This window comes from Choloepus didactylus, chromosome 15 (assembly GCF_015220235.1).
Source record: "Choloepus didactylus isolate mChoDid1 chromosome 15, mChoDid1.pri, whole genome shotgun sequence".
NCBI classification, from domain to species: domain Eukaryota; kingdom Metazoa; phylum Chordata; class Mammalia; order Pilosa; family Megalonychidae; genus Choloepus; species Choloepus didactylus.
Window position 1 is genome coordinate 46,996,617 of NC_051321.1, and position 15,245 is coordinate 47,011,861.

At 38.1% G+C, this 15,245-nt stretch overlaps 1 protein-coding gene across 10 annotated transcripts in view; it reads left to right on the top strand.

The window, feature by feature from the left end:
* Window positions 1–15,245, top strand: part of SGMS1 (sphingomyelin synthase 1) — a 361,911-nt gene that overhangs the window by 166,669 nt on the left and 179,997 nt on the right. The window lies entirely within an intron of this gene.

The following is a 15,245-nucleotide window of genomic DNA, read 5'->3' on the forward strand; positions in this document are numbered from 1 at the left end:
CTACTTGTTTACAGTTCCTTTGCCCATTTAAAATTTTGAGTATTGATTGTTTTGATTTGTAAGAGCTCTCTATAAGTTAAGGAAATTAGGGTTTTGACTATTATATTGTTGCAAATATTTTTTCTCACTTTGTCACCTTGTTTATAAATTTTTTTTCATGCAAAATTAACTCTACCAGTTTCTTTTTTCCTTTATAGCTTCTGGATTTTGTATCTTGCTTAGAGCAATCTATCTTGTTCCAAGATTACAAAAAACCCAGAATTTCCCTGTAGCATCCATCTCTTATATAAAGCATGAGTGGAGGGAGTAAAGCACACATCTAGTGGTTATAGTTGATCTAAAAGTTTTTATTCCCATGCACGCAGATAGAACTAAATGACTTTACAGATCTTCCAGGTTAGTAAGAACCAGATTAAGTTCAGAGATGCAAAATAATCAATCACTCAGGAAATAGCCTTGCAACTTAGGTTGCATATATACTGCACTGTGTTCTTGGGAGTTAGAGTAATGGAAGTACAATTATTGTAAGTCAAAGACTGCCATATATGGAAGTTTTTACTCTAAAGAATTTAAGGTTTATGTTCTGACTCTTTTCTGCAAGGCTGAATGCTCTGAGTCTATGAAAAACTTAGTGAAGGAAATGGAAATTTGAGGCACACATGTGTGCAAAAGGGGGAAACTGTTCTGAGTTCCTACTGTTGTAAAAGTGATAGTGTTTTTTTTTTTTAAGACACTGTACTTTATCCAAAAAGGAGTCAGTTCTGTTGTATGTTTCTTGACTTCAGTATGAGATGAACACTGAATCAAGGCCAACTTGGGTTCAAATTGCATCTCTGTCACTTATTAATGTGTGACCTGGGAGAAGTTGTTTTACCTCGCTGAGCCTCTTCATCGGTTTCCACTTTATAGAGTTGTTTTGCAGGATTGAATAAAATGGCATATGAAAGAGCTGGGATTTTGAAACTTGGGAGGCTTACTGTTGGGTTTCATGAAGGTAGGTTTTGAACATGTATTGTGTGAATGACCAGTTAACTTTTAGAATTTAGCTTGATTAACAGGTGTCTGTTCTGCCTGCAAGGTGAAAAAGCACTGATTACATATATTACATTCTATTTAAATTACATTCTATTTAAATATTTTCTTATAAAGTTAGAGTATTTCAACCAAATTTTATTTCAGGCAGGTATAATGCACTCATTAATTCAGCAACTATTTATTAAATCCCTCCCTTGACAGATACAGCACAATCTTGATTCTGAGCTCCCAGCATGCCATTACAACCAAAGAAATACAAGCAAACCATGTTGAGCATGAGACCATTCTCTTCCTCGGATGAGGAACCTTGAGATATTTGAATAGGGGGAATATACTGAGTGTCTATTAGTGGAAAGTCTTTAGCTTCTGAGGGTTTGCAACTTATTGTAGCCAGAAAGCTGTGTTGCTCTGTTTTCCATCCACACTTGTGTGTCAGTAGTTCATGAGGTGTTTCTCTCCCAACTATATGCACGTTGACCTAGCTGGTATTGGGCGTTAAACTTCTTATTAATTTCAGTGCATTTCTGCAAATGTTGTTTGTTATTTTTCACCATCTTTCCACAGTTAAATCTTAGAGGAGGGTGTGAGGGTGTTTAAAGAAACTGGTAGTGGGGCTTGATTTTTATTTATTTATTGGCTTAGGTGTTTCAGCATTTAACCTGGAGATTGGAACCTGGGCTTTGCCATTTAATCCTCTAGACTATTAATTATGTTTTGGGACCTGGAAACTTCTATGTATACTGTGCCAATTCTATCAGTCAATTCTATTAGTATGTCTTTTTAAATTCAATACCAGCTTTCAGATTTGCTAAGTTAATATCATTAATGAATTGGCTCTACTCCCTTTTACTAATTGTTCTTGTCAAGGGTGATCTGAAATGGGTGAAGTTACAGAGTTTTTGAAACTGTCTAGATTTCATAATATGGTCTTGAGTGGCCTTGGAGTAGGAGCACTCATTGGCACCAATTAATAACTGACCCTGCCCTAATGATAGTAATAGCTAATATGCACTGAGCCCCCGCTCATCAAATCCCACAACAACATTTTGGTCCTCATTTTTCAGATGAGGAGACTGAAGAGGTTAAGTTAAGCACACAAGGGCCTGTAGCTGGTAAGTGGCCGAGCTAAGATTTGAACACAGGCAGTCTGCTCCAAGCCTGTACCACATTATACATAGTCCCCACAGAACCAGTTGGGTTTAGTAATGTTATCCCCATTTTACCTTTGAGGAAGTTAGGCTCAGAATTAAATGGCTTAGCCATGGGTCTTCAAAGGTCACATAGTTAACAAGAAACCATGTAGTCTCAAATCCAGATTGCTCGCAGGTATTATGTAAGGCAGGACAGTTCCTCCTATGCTGGCTTTTCCCACGCAGTTGAGGATTTTTAGCATCCCTGGATCTGTTCATTAAATGCCAGTGCCAACCAAAAATGCCTCCACATATTACTAATGCCTTCTACTAGGTGTCATATTTATATTTCTTAATTTCAAAGCTTGTCTCTTACCATTATACTATATTGCCTCTTGGCAATTTTTTAATCAACAGTAATCAGACTTGACTCTTGCTCATAATTTGGAATAATTGTAAATGCAAATCATTTTAGTACAGAATCACAGATGAGAGAGAGCATCTCACCCAACTCCCTGTTTTGTAGATTAAAAAAAATAAAAACACAATAGAAAAGACCTTCTCAAAGTCAAAAAACAAATTGGTTTTTCTCTCTGAACTGGGGCCATTTCTTCCCATTACCAGTTTGCTTCAGGCAAATGCCTTTGAGCTTGTTTGAGCCACATTTATTTTCTAATGAGTGATTTTGACCTTCTAAAGGGAGACATTTGGAGAGTTGATGTAATTGAGCTGAAACAGCACAGCACAGAACTGCAGAACAAGTTTGTGGCTATTTTGACAAAGTTATTTGTTAACATGGTCTTTTCCCTTAAGTAGTTTTGTAATGCTGACAAAACTGCATGCTTATGATGAGACTTGTCACTTTTATCCTAGCAGACGTTTGGAATTAGGCTTCCCCAGAATTTAAATAGAATTAAGAGGAAGGTTGAATAATCTCATATTTATTAAGCCTGAAAATTTCCACAAAGGAAAAGTGTTTTGGCAAATGAAAAATATTATTGTTTAATAAAAGAAAATTTGTTGAATGCCTAAAGTGGATGTCATGTTTATAAGTCCTGTGTGTGAATTGGGTATAGATTTTGTATGTTGTCTACAGTAGTGTTTCTTTCTATACCCCTTCTGTTTCTTCAATGGAAGATAATTTTAAAAGATGACTTGCTTATGTCCACTTAGGTAACTAAACAACCGTAGTGTTTATAAGAGAAGGGTCAGAGAATAGCTCTGGTCACCTTACCCTCTCTGCCTGACAGGGTCAACCTCATTTGTTTGACAGTATACTTACAGAATATGAAAAATCATTTTAGAGTAGGTTTAATGGAAAAGTTGACTCATGCAGGGAAGGTCACCTGATTATTATACCTTTTAAAACAGAATCTTTAATCTTATGGGGTTGCTTGAGCCTGGAATTTGCCTCGTAGTTAATCAGTTAAGCCACTATGACTAATGCAGAAATGTCTTCTGATGAATGATGGCAAAGAATGTGCAGGTGTTCGAAGTAAACCTACTCCAAATACCCTTAGATAAATTTGGAGGTGTTGAGGGCTAGGCATTTCTTACTGACTGTTGGAAAGAGAAGTTCATTGAAGCCGTTGACATAAACCTTTCATTAATGATTCAGAAATAGTGGCGAGATGCTTTCAAATCAACCAAGTCAACATAACAGGAAGATAATTCTCCTTCTTCTGCTTCTTATTTTTATTATACGGAGATTGAGAAACATTATTTTGGAAAATTTTGTCTGGATTAATAACTCATTTTGCAGACTCTTAGACTAATTGTTATCTATTTTATGTTTCTTTTACTTCTTGAGGGAGTGACCAGTGATTTAAAAGCCGGATACTGGAGGATTTCTTAAAACAAAACAAAAACTCTAGACCATATTCAGGACATCTCCTGGGGTCATTCATCCTGGTTTGTGTCCATCTCATTGACACCAATAGCTGTAGTATATTCTAAAAATTTATGTTCTTAATGATGCCCTTGTCTCATGAAGACCATGTGAAGTTGTGTTCTGAGGACTCACTTATAAAACCAGGAAATTTCCTCAGAGTATATTTAAGGACATGGGAAACATTCAGGTTCTACTGCTAAGTGAAAAAAGTTTACAAAATAGTAAGTATGTATGCCCTCAATTTTGTATAACCTAACTATGCTTTCCAAAATTTTATAGTGAACTTGGATAACTCTTATAAGGAAATTATTATTCAGAATGCATAGGGGAGAATCTCAATACTCCACAAAACAGTGAATCAGCCATCTTTTAAAACAAGTAGGGGTGAGGAAGGGCCCAGGGGCAGAGATGTAGAAGAATATTTAATAGTTTACTAGACTGGAAAAATGTCTATGATATGCTGTGGCATGAAAAAGATTATAATATATAGTCCTAAACTTATAAAAAACATTCAAAAAGTATATATATGTAATATATGCAAGTATACAGAACATGCAAAAGGTTTGTAGAAAAGTATACAGAGAAAGTAAGCGGGTATTTAGCACCTGTTATATGCCTGGCATTGTTCTTGGTACTTAAGAGACGTCTGTGAGTGAAACAAAGATCTCTGCCTTTGTGGTGCACAAAGAAAGGGCTGGAAAGAACTATTTCAGAATGGCAAGTGTTTCTGAGAGGGCTAAGTTTATTGGTAATTTGTCTTGTCTTCGTGCATCTTTGTTTTCTAAATATTCTGCAAAGAACACCTATTACTTTTACACATGGGGAAAAAACAAGAAAAAAGTGTAATTTCAGAAAGGTTTTCACTTCCTAAAACATAAAATAAATTCAAAGCAGAAAGTCACTTTTCTGTTATCTGGACAGTTAGTCTCCTGTTACATTGTTCCGTTACTGAGCCATTTGAGGATTTGCATTTTAACCCAGGCCTCCTGAGGGACGCGGCATGATTCTTTTGTATGCCACAGTTATTACTATTTCAATGATGCAAACTTTAAGACATAGGGCAGTAAATGAGTGGAAGAATGATTCTTGGGCAGTTTTTCATCCTCGAATTACACTTGCTAGTCGAGGCCCTCTTTGTGTCTGCCCAAGCCTAGATGGATACTTATTATTATCACTTACCTAAAGAATACACCCAGTGAAGGGACCTCAAGAGCCAAGCCACGTGAATCATTTTCACTGGGACAGCGTAGTCCTCGGGAGTCCCTCGAGAAGCAAGAAGTGATGCATATCTGCAGCCCCTTCCTGTAGATCCTCAGTGCTTGGTAGCATAACCAAGGTTCTGAAAAATTTGGGAGTAAAGGGACAAAGATAAATTGCAGCCAGAGAAAGTCTTTAAATGGAATGCAACTGGTATCTGGGGACTGGGGTAAAGGTAGATGGACCCTGAGAAGAGAAGAATGGACATTGAAGAGGAAGAGGACAGATCTGGTGAAGGAACTGGGAGCAACATGAAACCTGAGTGCCCAGCCTAAGGGTGTAGTCTCAATAGGGACAGCTTTACATATGCATGAAGCTTTAAGTAGTTTCCCGAATAGATTGTTGTAGCCTTGAAAAACTGTGTTTAAGTCACATTTTTGTAAATTAAATAAATTTCTATATTGTCATAGTAGGAGACTTGTTACTTGAAAGAATCTTGGTGATTTCTGCTGTGTAAATCTTTTGTGTCAGTGTATTTTTGAGCATCACATTTACATATTTCAAGAAACTACTCTATTGATTTTCAGTTGACGGTTTTCCCTATAATATTTAGAAGTGTGCATGGTATAGTTAGCCTCACTGTTTATATAAGTGGAATCATTTGACCCTGTTTTCTTCTTTATGTTTGTAGTTTGTAGTTTTTCCTTTCAAGGAATGGGTAGAGAATTTTCATATCAAGGAACAGGTAGAGAATTCCAAATCCCTATTTGGGGAAGTTTAAAGGGTCAGAGGAGTTAAAAAATTTTTGCCTACAAATTGTACCTTGCTTTGCTAATTTACACATATAATGCTTTATTTTAGAAAAGGACAGGTACATCAGATTTGAATCAAGCTTTTTTTCCTCCTTGATAAATGGTGTTGTCTCACTTTCTGGACTATGTGTTTCAGCTGTCTTCATTGCATGGATTTGACTGTAATGTTAGTCACGTTTATATACACACACCATCTATATTACATTTATTTGGTTAGGTTTCTCTAGGGAAACAGAACCAACAGGAGACATCTATAAATAGTATGAGATTTTATAAAGTTGTCTTATGCAACCATGGGGATGCATGAGTCCAAATTCTGTAGGGCAGGCTGCGAGCTGGCACTCCGATGAAGGCCTTCAGTGAATTCCCCAGGAGAGGCTGGCTGGCCTAAGTAGGGATGAAAGTTCTCTCTTCTGTCCGCTGAAGATATCACCTCTCCCTTAAAAGCTTCCATTGATTAGATTAAACTTGATCTCTCACTATGGAAGACACTCCCCTTGGCCAATTGCAGATGTAATGAGCCACAGATGCAATCAACATACTGATGATTTGAGTCCATGAAATGTCCTCACAGCAACAGATAGGCCAGTGTTTGCTCAACCAGATAGCTGGGAACCATCACCCAGCCAAGGTGACACATGAACGTGATCATCCCAATAATATATACATTGATGCAATTGGAACTCAAGTGTTTACATCAGTTGTTACCCACTGATATACACAGAAGACTGAGAATGTGATTTGCTTTACTGGTAAAACTGCTGTGATGTCATTGCCATTTTAAAATTATCATCTATCTGCATAGTTCTCTGAATTCTCCGGTGGGCTACACAGTTGCCACTTGCTGTCAGCTATAACAAGCTCTCTTCCTGGTGTTATAATGGCGTGGGTTTAAAATGGGTCATCATTAGAAAAGAATACTTTTCAAAAAGTTAAAATATGTCTCATACAAATATAAGGTGAACATGTATCAAAGATTTTATTCAATTCATTAATGAGGGAATTAAAGGAAAATTTGAGAAACTGACAGGAAAAGGAATGTTGAAATGAATTTATTAATATGTGCAAAACTAGTTAATATCCATAGAACAATAACATGTAATGATGGGGGTTATCTTTTTTTTCAGACAGAAATCAATTCTATAAATTTTTTGCATTGCTGCGGATGAGAACTGTTTGGAATTACTGTCAGTTTTACAGAGTTGTGAAATAAAAAGCCAGTCAAAGCATAGCCCTATAGGCTCAGATAATCCCTAGAGGGGCCCATTAGACAATGTCTAGGACTCCAGTGGAAGGAAGCCTAGGAATCTTTTTTGCCCACTTCCAAGTCTGGGACAATTTTTCCTGACATCACTTAAAAATACTTTTTGAGCAATTTCATTCTTTGAATGCTTACAGTTTTAGACTCTGAGATAAATACTCAGATATACAGAATATTTAAAACAGGTACTTGGATTACTATTGTCTTATTTTGCTACTATGGGCCCTCCCTAAAGTGGAATATTCCTCTAGTGACTAACACAGTGATTCTCTGCTTCTTTGATTCTTCAAAGGCTAGTTAGCCAGATTTGTTGTTAGACTGCACTGGTTTTGGGTGACAGGACATTATAGTATTGTTGTATATTTTTAATGAAAAATAGAGTAATTAAGAACAGTATGAAAAATTCTAATATTCTATGTACTTATAATCAAAATGGGATATCCTGGGAACCTACTCATTTTAGGAATTTTTATAGTAAAATCTGTTAGTTCTAATGATGAATTTGATAAGCTGAGGATTCATCACGAGGCAGCCCAGGTAGTAGAAACTGTTTTCCACCACTGCCCAAAACTGTTTGCCCCAAAATAGTCTTCCTCGGTCTGAAAGGGAGGTGTTGATGATCCTAGAGACTGCCTACACTGAAGATAATGTGCTTACAACAGCTAGAGAAGGGCCCTTAAGAGAACTTCTCATAAATTGGCCTCATTTTACAGGTGAGAAACCTGATCCAGAGAGAGGCAGTTGAAAACGTAAAAACTGCATTTCTTTAAAGACTTGACTTCAGATTTGTTACCAATGTATATGAGCTATTTCCTCCAATTAATCTAAAAGAAAGTGGTTTTATTCTGACTAAATATTGATAGTAGGTCTTTGCATTAGAATTTAACTGAAGTTGCTATCATGGGCTCTATCTTTTGGCTTTTTTTTTTTTTTTTTTTAAATTAAAAAAAAAAAAAAAGCCAGTCTCATTCAAGAAAAAGTAAGGGGGGATGAGGGTAGCCATGGTTAGGATATAGATCTCCTGAAAATCTTGGATTAGGAACTATCTCTGGTTCAGTCCTCATTCTCTTTGACAGGCTTGGCCAATGAATGGCTGCCAGGACCTTAAAGTCCCTCTTGATCTTTCACCCCAACATGCAACTAGCAGCTGCCTTTAGGGTTTCTTGATTCCAGTTCTTGAGGCAGAGAATCTGATTGGCTGAACACAACTTTTTAGCCGGTAAACAAGTCACAGGCTCCTGGACAGCTTATGAATGGCTTCCTTTGGGTCAGATGTCACTCCAGGTCCAGTCAGCTATGGCAGCGGGTGTGGAGCTATGTCAGGTGATATGGAAGATGACGTTGGCAGGGAACTGGGCTGAGGGTGTGGCAGAATTCCCCAGAAACAGAAGTGACTGAATGGATACCATGAAATATATCTAGCACACATCTGATCTGAGTAAATTAATTGATTCTTGGATAATGTGGAGTTTTTAAAGTGGCTATTAAATTGCTGGACTTGTTATAGCAAAACATGTGCTGTTTGTGATATGACAAGCCTATAATCTATGCTTATGGGACTCTCTAACTAGTTAGGGAGATAGTTTGACTGTTTTAGAGGAGGTTACTTAGACTAACAGTAGTCTTATAATTTTTTTTTAAGGATTAATAGTTTTTAATTTGCTTTGACTTATCGCCCATCCTCGTCTTTCAAGGTGGGTCACCACAGTGCTAGCAGCAATTTCTAGTTCTGGAAAAGAATTACTGGTTAGCATGATATCATCATTATAGTGAATCATTGGGGGTGTCCTTTTCTTTAAATCTTGTGCTACCAGTCCATGGCAGATGGGAGGTCTGTGGAGGTATCCTTGTGAAAGCACAGCAAATGTCCATTGTTGGTTTTCCCACGTGATGGTGGATGCAGTCTGGCTGGAGGGATCTAAAATTCTAAAATAAGCTTTGTCAAGGTTTAACACAAAGTGAAATTGGCTTAATTGAGTACTCATCTCCTACAACAAGGTAGCTATATTCGACACAACTGCAAACGAGGAATTTATTAAATTAAGTTCGATATAATTAATAGTTGTTTGCCAGGTACCATTAGTTTTTTCCATTGGCCAGACAGGGCTGTTAAATGACCCTGATAATTTATACTGATATATTGCCACCATACATCTTGGGGGCAGGCACCTTTTGTTGGACCAGAGGATGTGATTCTTACTTTCCTCAATTTTAATTTCCCAGTCAGACAGGGGCTCATCATCTTTTGATGAGGAATCAACAGGGTCCACACTTTAGGGTGCCAGTCAGGGGAAGCTAGGGTATGCCTAATTTGCCCTTTGGGCAGCTTATGCCCTCTTACTCTAGTGAACTGGCTTGCCAGTATTTCTAAACTTTTATCCAGAGCATCTTTCAATTTGGCTTGGGTCAATTGCATATCCCTTTCTAACTTCAATTCTTCTGCTAAGAGGCAGACTGCCACATTGGCCTTTAAGGACTTTTTTGTAGCTGCACACACAGCCTCCAAGAATGGCCAGGTTACTGCTTCAGCAGCCTGGTGGCTTTCCTTTTTCTCACAACATCCTACTAGTCCTGCGGCCTGTAGCAGAAGGGCTGTTAGTCCAGCTGGGGAGTCATACGCATCTCCATACTCCCTCGACAGACCCCATTCATGTAGGAAGATAGCCACCCCTCCCCACATAAGTGTCGCAGGCCACTGTGGTATCCCACCCGGGGACTTCCCCTTTCCCCGCCTGGCTGGCTCGCCAATTGTGATGGCCCAAGAGGGCTTTTGTGGCCAAAGGACTAAAGAAAGCACAGAACACATTCTGAGATATGAGCTTTTTTTATAGGGCTTACTTACAGGGTGGGGAAGTCGAGTCACATTGCCCTGAAATCAGGAGCTTCTCTGAATGGATTCAGGAGCTGCTCTGACTGGCAGCATGTTCAGAGCACAACATGGAAGTAGTCCGCTCTTTGGGAGAGCTGAATAAGCTGGTTATAAGGGCTCGACATTCCAATGGGTATGAGAACATAAGGTGGGGAGTGGGGGGTCGTGCATATGGAGGGAATGATTGCAATCACCAGGGAGGAGGGAAGGGTTATAGATAACAGTATCTCAGGGAGTCTCAGGGAGGAGGTAGTTTTGGGTATAGATTACATTTAGCACCGATATTACAAAGAGAATAGGTCAAACCTTAACTGACCTAGGTCACGCAAGCTGCTGTGTTCAATCTTCAAGGCCCTTGGTGAATGCCCTATGCCTGGGGTTCCCACAGAGTTTGTATTCTCTTTAAACCAATTTCTAATTTGCATAACATACCATTTATAAAAATGAGAAAGTTTTCAGTGTTTATTTTTACTGATGAAATGTAAGTCTAATAGAAAAATGTAATTAAATTGATTGTGTGCTATTACTATTCTCTTTATGTTCTTCATGTCTAATTATATACCATCTTCCCCCTGAGAAGAAACAAATGAATTATAATTAATAGGGTTTGAGACAGAGATGTCAAAAACGAAACATGCCTACTGCAGTTTTCATGTCATGTGTCCATGGCCGAAAATGACAGTTGATTTCAACACTGTCTCAGTGTTGCTCTCTGGACAGCTTTGCCTACTGATCAGTTAGGTTGGCTGCTAAAATGAAACCACTGCCTCATCTGATCTTGGAGGAAGTAATAAGCTTCTAAAAGTGTTGTCCCTATAAATGTAAACTTGTAAAATGGGAGTTTCCCATGCCTTACATAATTTTGTGAACTTCGATCTTTTCTGCCTTCAACCTTGGTTTTTTCAGGCTAAATTCTGACCATTCCTTTTAACCTTTGCTGATATTGTATACCAGAATTCTTGTGAATAGGGCAAGGGTACTGTATTCTGCCTAATCCCCAGTCTTTTTCTGGTTGTCATTAGGTTGATGTCTATAAAGATTCTTACATCTCTTTAATGGGTCCTAATTAGAAGTTTAGATCCATGGCTTTAAAAGTGTAATCTGGTTAATTTTGTTCCTATATGCTTTACCAGGCACTGTATTCATGGTTAATTTTCTTACTCTTATAGTCCCAGAAGGAACTTTCTTGCATTATATCTTCATAACATGCGTTCCACTGTAAAATCAGGCCTGCAGCGTTTCCCATGTGTTCCCTGTGCCAGATCCAACGTAAAAGTGCTCACCAGGGTGCTCTCAACCACTTAGCAGGAATCTAGACTATAGGAAGGGTTCATCCATCCTATTTTTGTTTCCTGTGTTTAAGTCACTCTCTAACTGACACTTCCTCCAATTCATCAAAGAAGGGAGTATCAATAGCCTTTACTCAAGATGACATCAACAGCAATTTGAAACCAGAAAAAAAAGTGAAAAGATCAATAAATGATTTGGGATTGAAAAGCAGATTCAGTTGGGTTCCTCATTATGCCTGAACTGTTTTGCTTCTTTGGTGTTCAATGGACATGATTTAGAACCCTTTTCCCACTTCCTTGCAGTGTGACCTTGTACAAGTTACCTAACCTCTCTGAGCCCAGTGTCTGCATCTCCTAAGTTGGGGATTCTAACCTCCCACCCACTTGCAGGGTTCTTGTAGGATACAGTGAAAGGATTAAATGTAAAGACATGTCACAGTGCCTGACAGTCACATAGTAGTTGTCATGAGATATTTTGTATTCATTAGTGAGGATGCATGCAGTAAGACCTTTCCAGCTACATTTCTTTTTCTCCCTTACATGTAGTCTTAAAATGTAGATAATTTCTTCTCTTTCCCTCTCAAGTGGCAGAATAGAAACTTCCCATTTTGGTCCCTGCTTTTTGAAAGTACTTATGATAGAACCAAATATTCATGTGGGTGTGGCATGTTGTTTGAAGATGACATTAACTTGGGTTCCTCAATAATTCTTTGGTGATAACTTGCCTCTCTGCATCTGTGACTTTGAGGGACGTCACGTTCTGATTTCTCTTATTGCAGTTGGAAAGTATATAGTATGATAAACCAAGTTAACATCTAAGGAAATTACACCTCTTGAAGTGTAAGGATTTCTTTGGAAACTTTTCCATTTATAAGAATGAGAAAATTTTTAGTGTTTTTTTTTTTGTTTGTTTGTTTTTTTTTTTACAATTCTAACAAAATGTAACTCTAATAGAAAAATATAATTAAACTGATTCTGTGCTGTTACTTTTCTCTATATTTTATCACGTCTAATTACATACCACCTTCTCCCTGAGAAGAAACATGAGTGGTCCTACTTTAGAAGAAACAAAGACATTCAACTTTTTAGTAGTAATTCAGAAGACTTTGTAGACCCTGAATAACTCGGCGCCCATTCTTTTCATTTAAATGATTCATGAGGGGGTTCAATACAACATATTCTGTTGTCTATTTACAATACGTGGTTTCATTTATGCCAATATTTTCCTCTTTGTTTATGGGTCTCTAACTCGGCATACAGAGGGAACTGTACAGAGGAACAGCTTTGCTTCATCTACTGACTGTTTAACTTTGGGCACTATACTTAGCTCTTTTAGACTCAATATTTTTATCTCTAGACTAGTCGTAGTAAAACAGTCTTCATAGGAATCAGAAGATCAAATGAGATTATACATCCGTAACTTAGCCTCGCTCCTAGCACATACTGGTTTGGTTATCTTTGTTTGTTTTTTTGTTTGTTTAATTGGTGTTTTTGTAGCTAAAAAGAGGAGGTCTAACTCGAAGCCCTCTCCTCTTCCCCTTGCTGTTCCTTCATCTCACCCCCAGCAGTCTGTTCATTCTCGATAAAAGAAAGGCCCTTTGCCTTCTATAGCTATCATAAAACATCTTCTCTACCCTACAGCCCTTGGAGAAGTTGCAGGTTGACCTTGAACAGCTGACCCAAAATACCTTCTTCAGATATGTTAACATCTGTCTGAAATAAGATCGCTTTGGAGTTAGCAACTACTGGCTTCTCTCTCCCTAAGGCATTTTATTTATTTATTTTTTATTTATTTATTTATTTATTTTTTTTTTTTAATCATCATTTTATTGAGATATATTCACATACCACGCAGTCATACAAAACAAATTGTACTTTCGATTGTTTACAGTACCGTTACATAGTTGTACATTCATCACCTAAATCAATCCCTGACACCTTCATTAGCACACACACAAAAATAACAAGAATAATAATTAGAGTGAAAAAGAGCAATTGAAGTAAAAAAGAACACTAGGTACCTTTGTCTGTTTGTTTGCTTCCCCTACTTTTCTACACATCCATCCATAAACTAGACAAAGTGGAGTTTGGTCCTTATGGCATTCCCAATCCCACTGTCACCCCTCATAAGCTACATTTTTATACAACTGTCTTCGAGATTCATGGGTTCTGGGTTGTAGTTTAATAGTTTCAGGTATCCACCACCAGCTACCCCAATTCTTTAGAACCTAAAAAAGGTTGTCTAAAGTGTGCGTAAGAGTGCCCACCAGAGTGATCTCTCGGCTCGTTTTGGAATCTCTCTGCCACTGAAGCTTATTTCATTTCCTTTCACATCCCCCTTTTGGTCAAGAAGATGTTCTCCATCCCACGATGCCGGGTCTACATTCCTCCCCGGGAGTCATATTCCACGTTGCCAGCGAGATTCACTTCCCTGGGTGTCTGATCCCACGTAGGGGGGAGGGCAGTGATTTCACCTTTCAAGTTGGCTTAGCCAGAGAGAGAGGGCCACATCTGAGCAACAAAGAGGCATTCAGGAGGAGACTCTTAGGCACAAATACAGGGAGGCCTAGCCTCTCCTTTGCAGCAACCGTCTTCCCAAGGGTAAAACTTATGGTAGAGGGCTCAACCCATCAAACCACCAGTCCCCTATGTCTGTGGTCATGTTAGCAACCATGGAGGTGGGGTAGGCGAATACCCCTGCATTCTCCCCAGGCTCCTCAAGGGGGCACTACATCTTTTTTTTTTTTTTCCTTGTTTGTCTTTTTTCTTTTTTTTTTTTTTTTTTAACTTTCACTTCTTTTTTCAAATCAACTGTATGAAAAAAAAAGTTAAAAAGAAAACAAACATACAATAAAAGAACATTTCAAAGAGACCATAGCAAGGGAGTAAGAAAAAGACAATTAACCTAAGATAACTGCTTAACTTCCAACATGTTCCTACTTTACCCCAAGAAAGTTACATAATAAAGCAACATTTCAGTGAACTTGTTCCTACTACATCCATCAGAAATTAACAGACCATAGTCATTTCTGGGCATCCCCAGAACGTTAAATAGCTTATCTGTTCTTCTTGGATTATTGTTCCCCCTTCCTTAATTGCTCTCTACTGCTAGTTCCCCTACATTCTACATTATAAACCATTTGTTTTACATTTTTCAAAGTTCACATTAGTGGTAGCATATAATATTTCTCTTTTTGTGCCTGGCTTATTTCGCTCAGCATTATGTCTTCAAGGTTCATCCATGTTGTCATATGTTTCACGAGATCGTTCCTTCTTACTGCCGCGTAGTATTCCATCGTGTGTATATACCACATTTTATTTATCCACTCATCTGTTGAAGGACATTTGGGTTGTTTCCATCTCTTGGCAATTGTGAATAATGCTGCTATGAACATTGGCGTGCAGATATCTGTTCGTGTCACTGCTTTCCGATCTTCCGGGTATATACCGAGAAGTGCAATCGCTGGATCGAATGGTAGCTCTATATCTAGTTTTCTAAGGAACTGCCAGACTGACTTCCAGAGTGGCTGAACCATTATACAGTCCCACCAACAATGAATAAGAGTTCCAATTTCTCCACATCCCCTCCAGCATTTGTAGTTTCCTGTTTGTTTAATGGCAGCCATTCTAACTGGTGTTAGATGGTATCTCATTGTGGTCTTAATTTGCATCTCTCTAATAGCTAGTGAAGCTGAACATTTTTTCATGTGTTTCTTGGCTAAGGCATTTTATTTTGATCCATATATAGGCATTCTTAGACT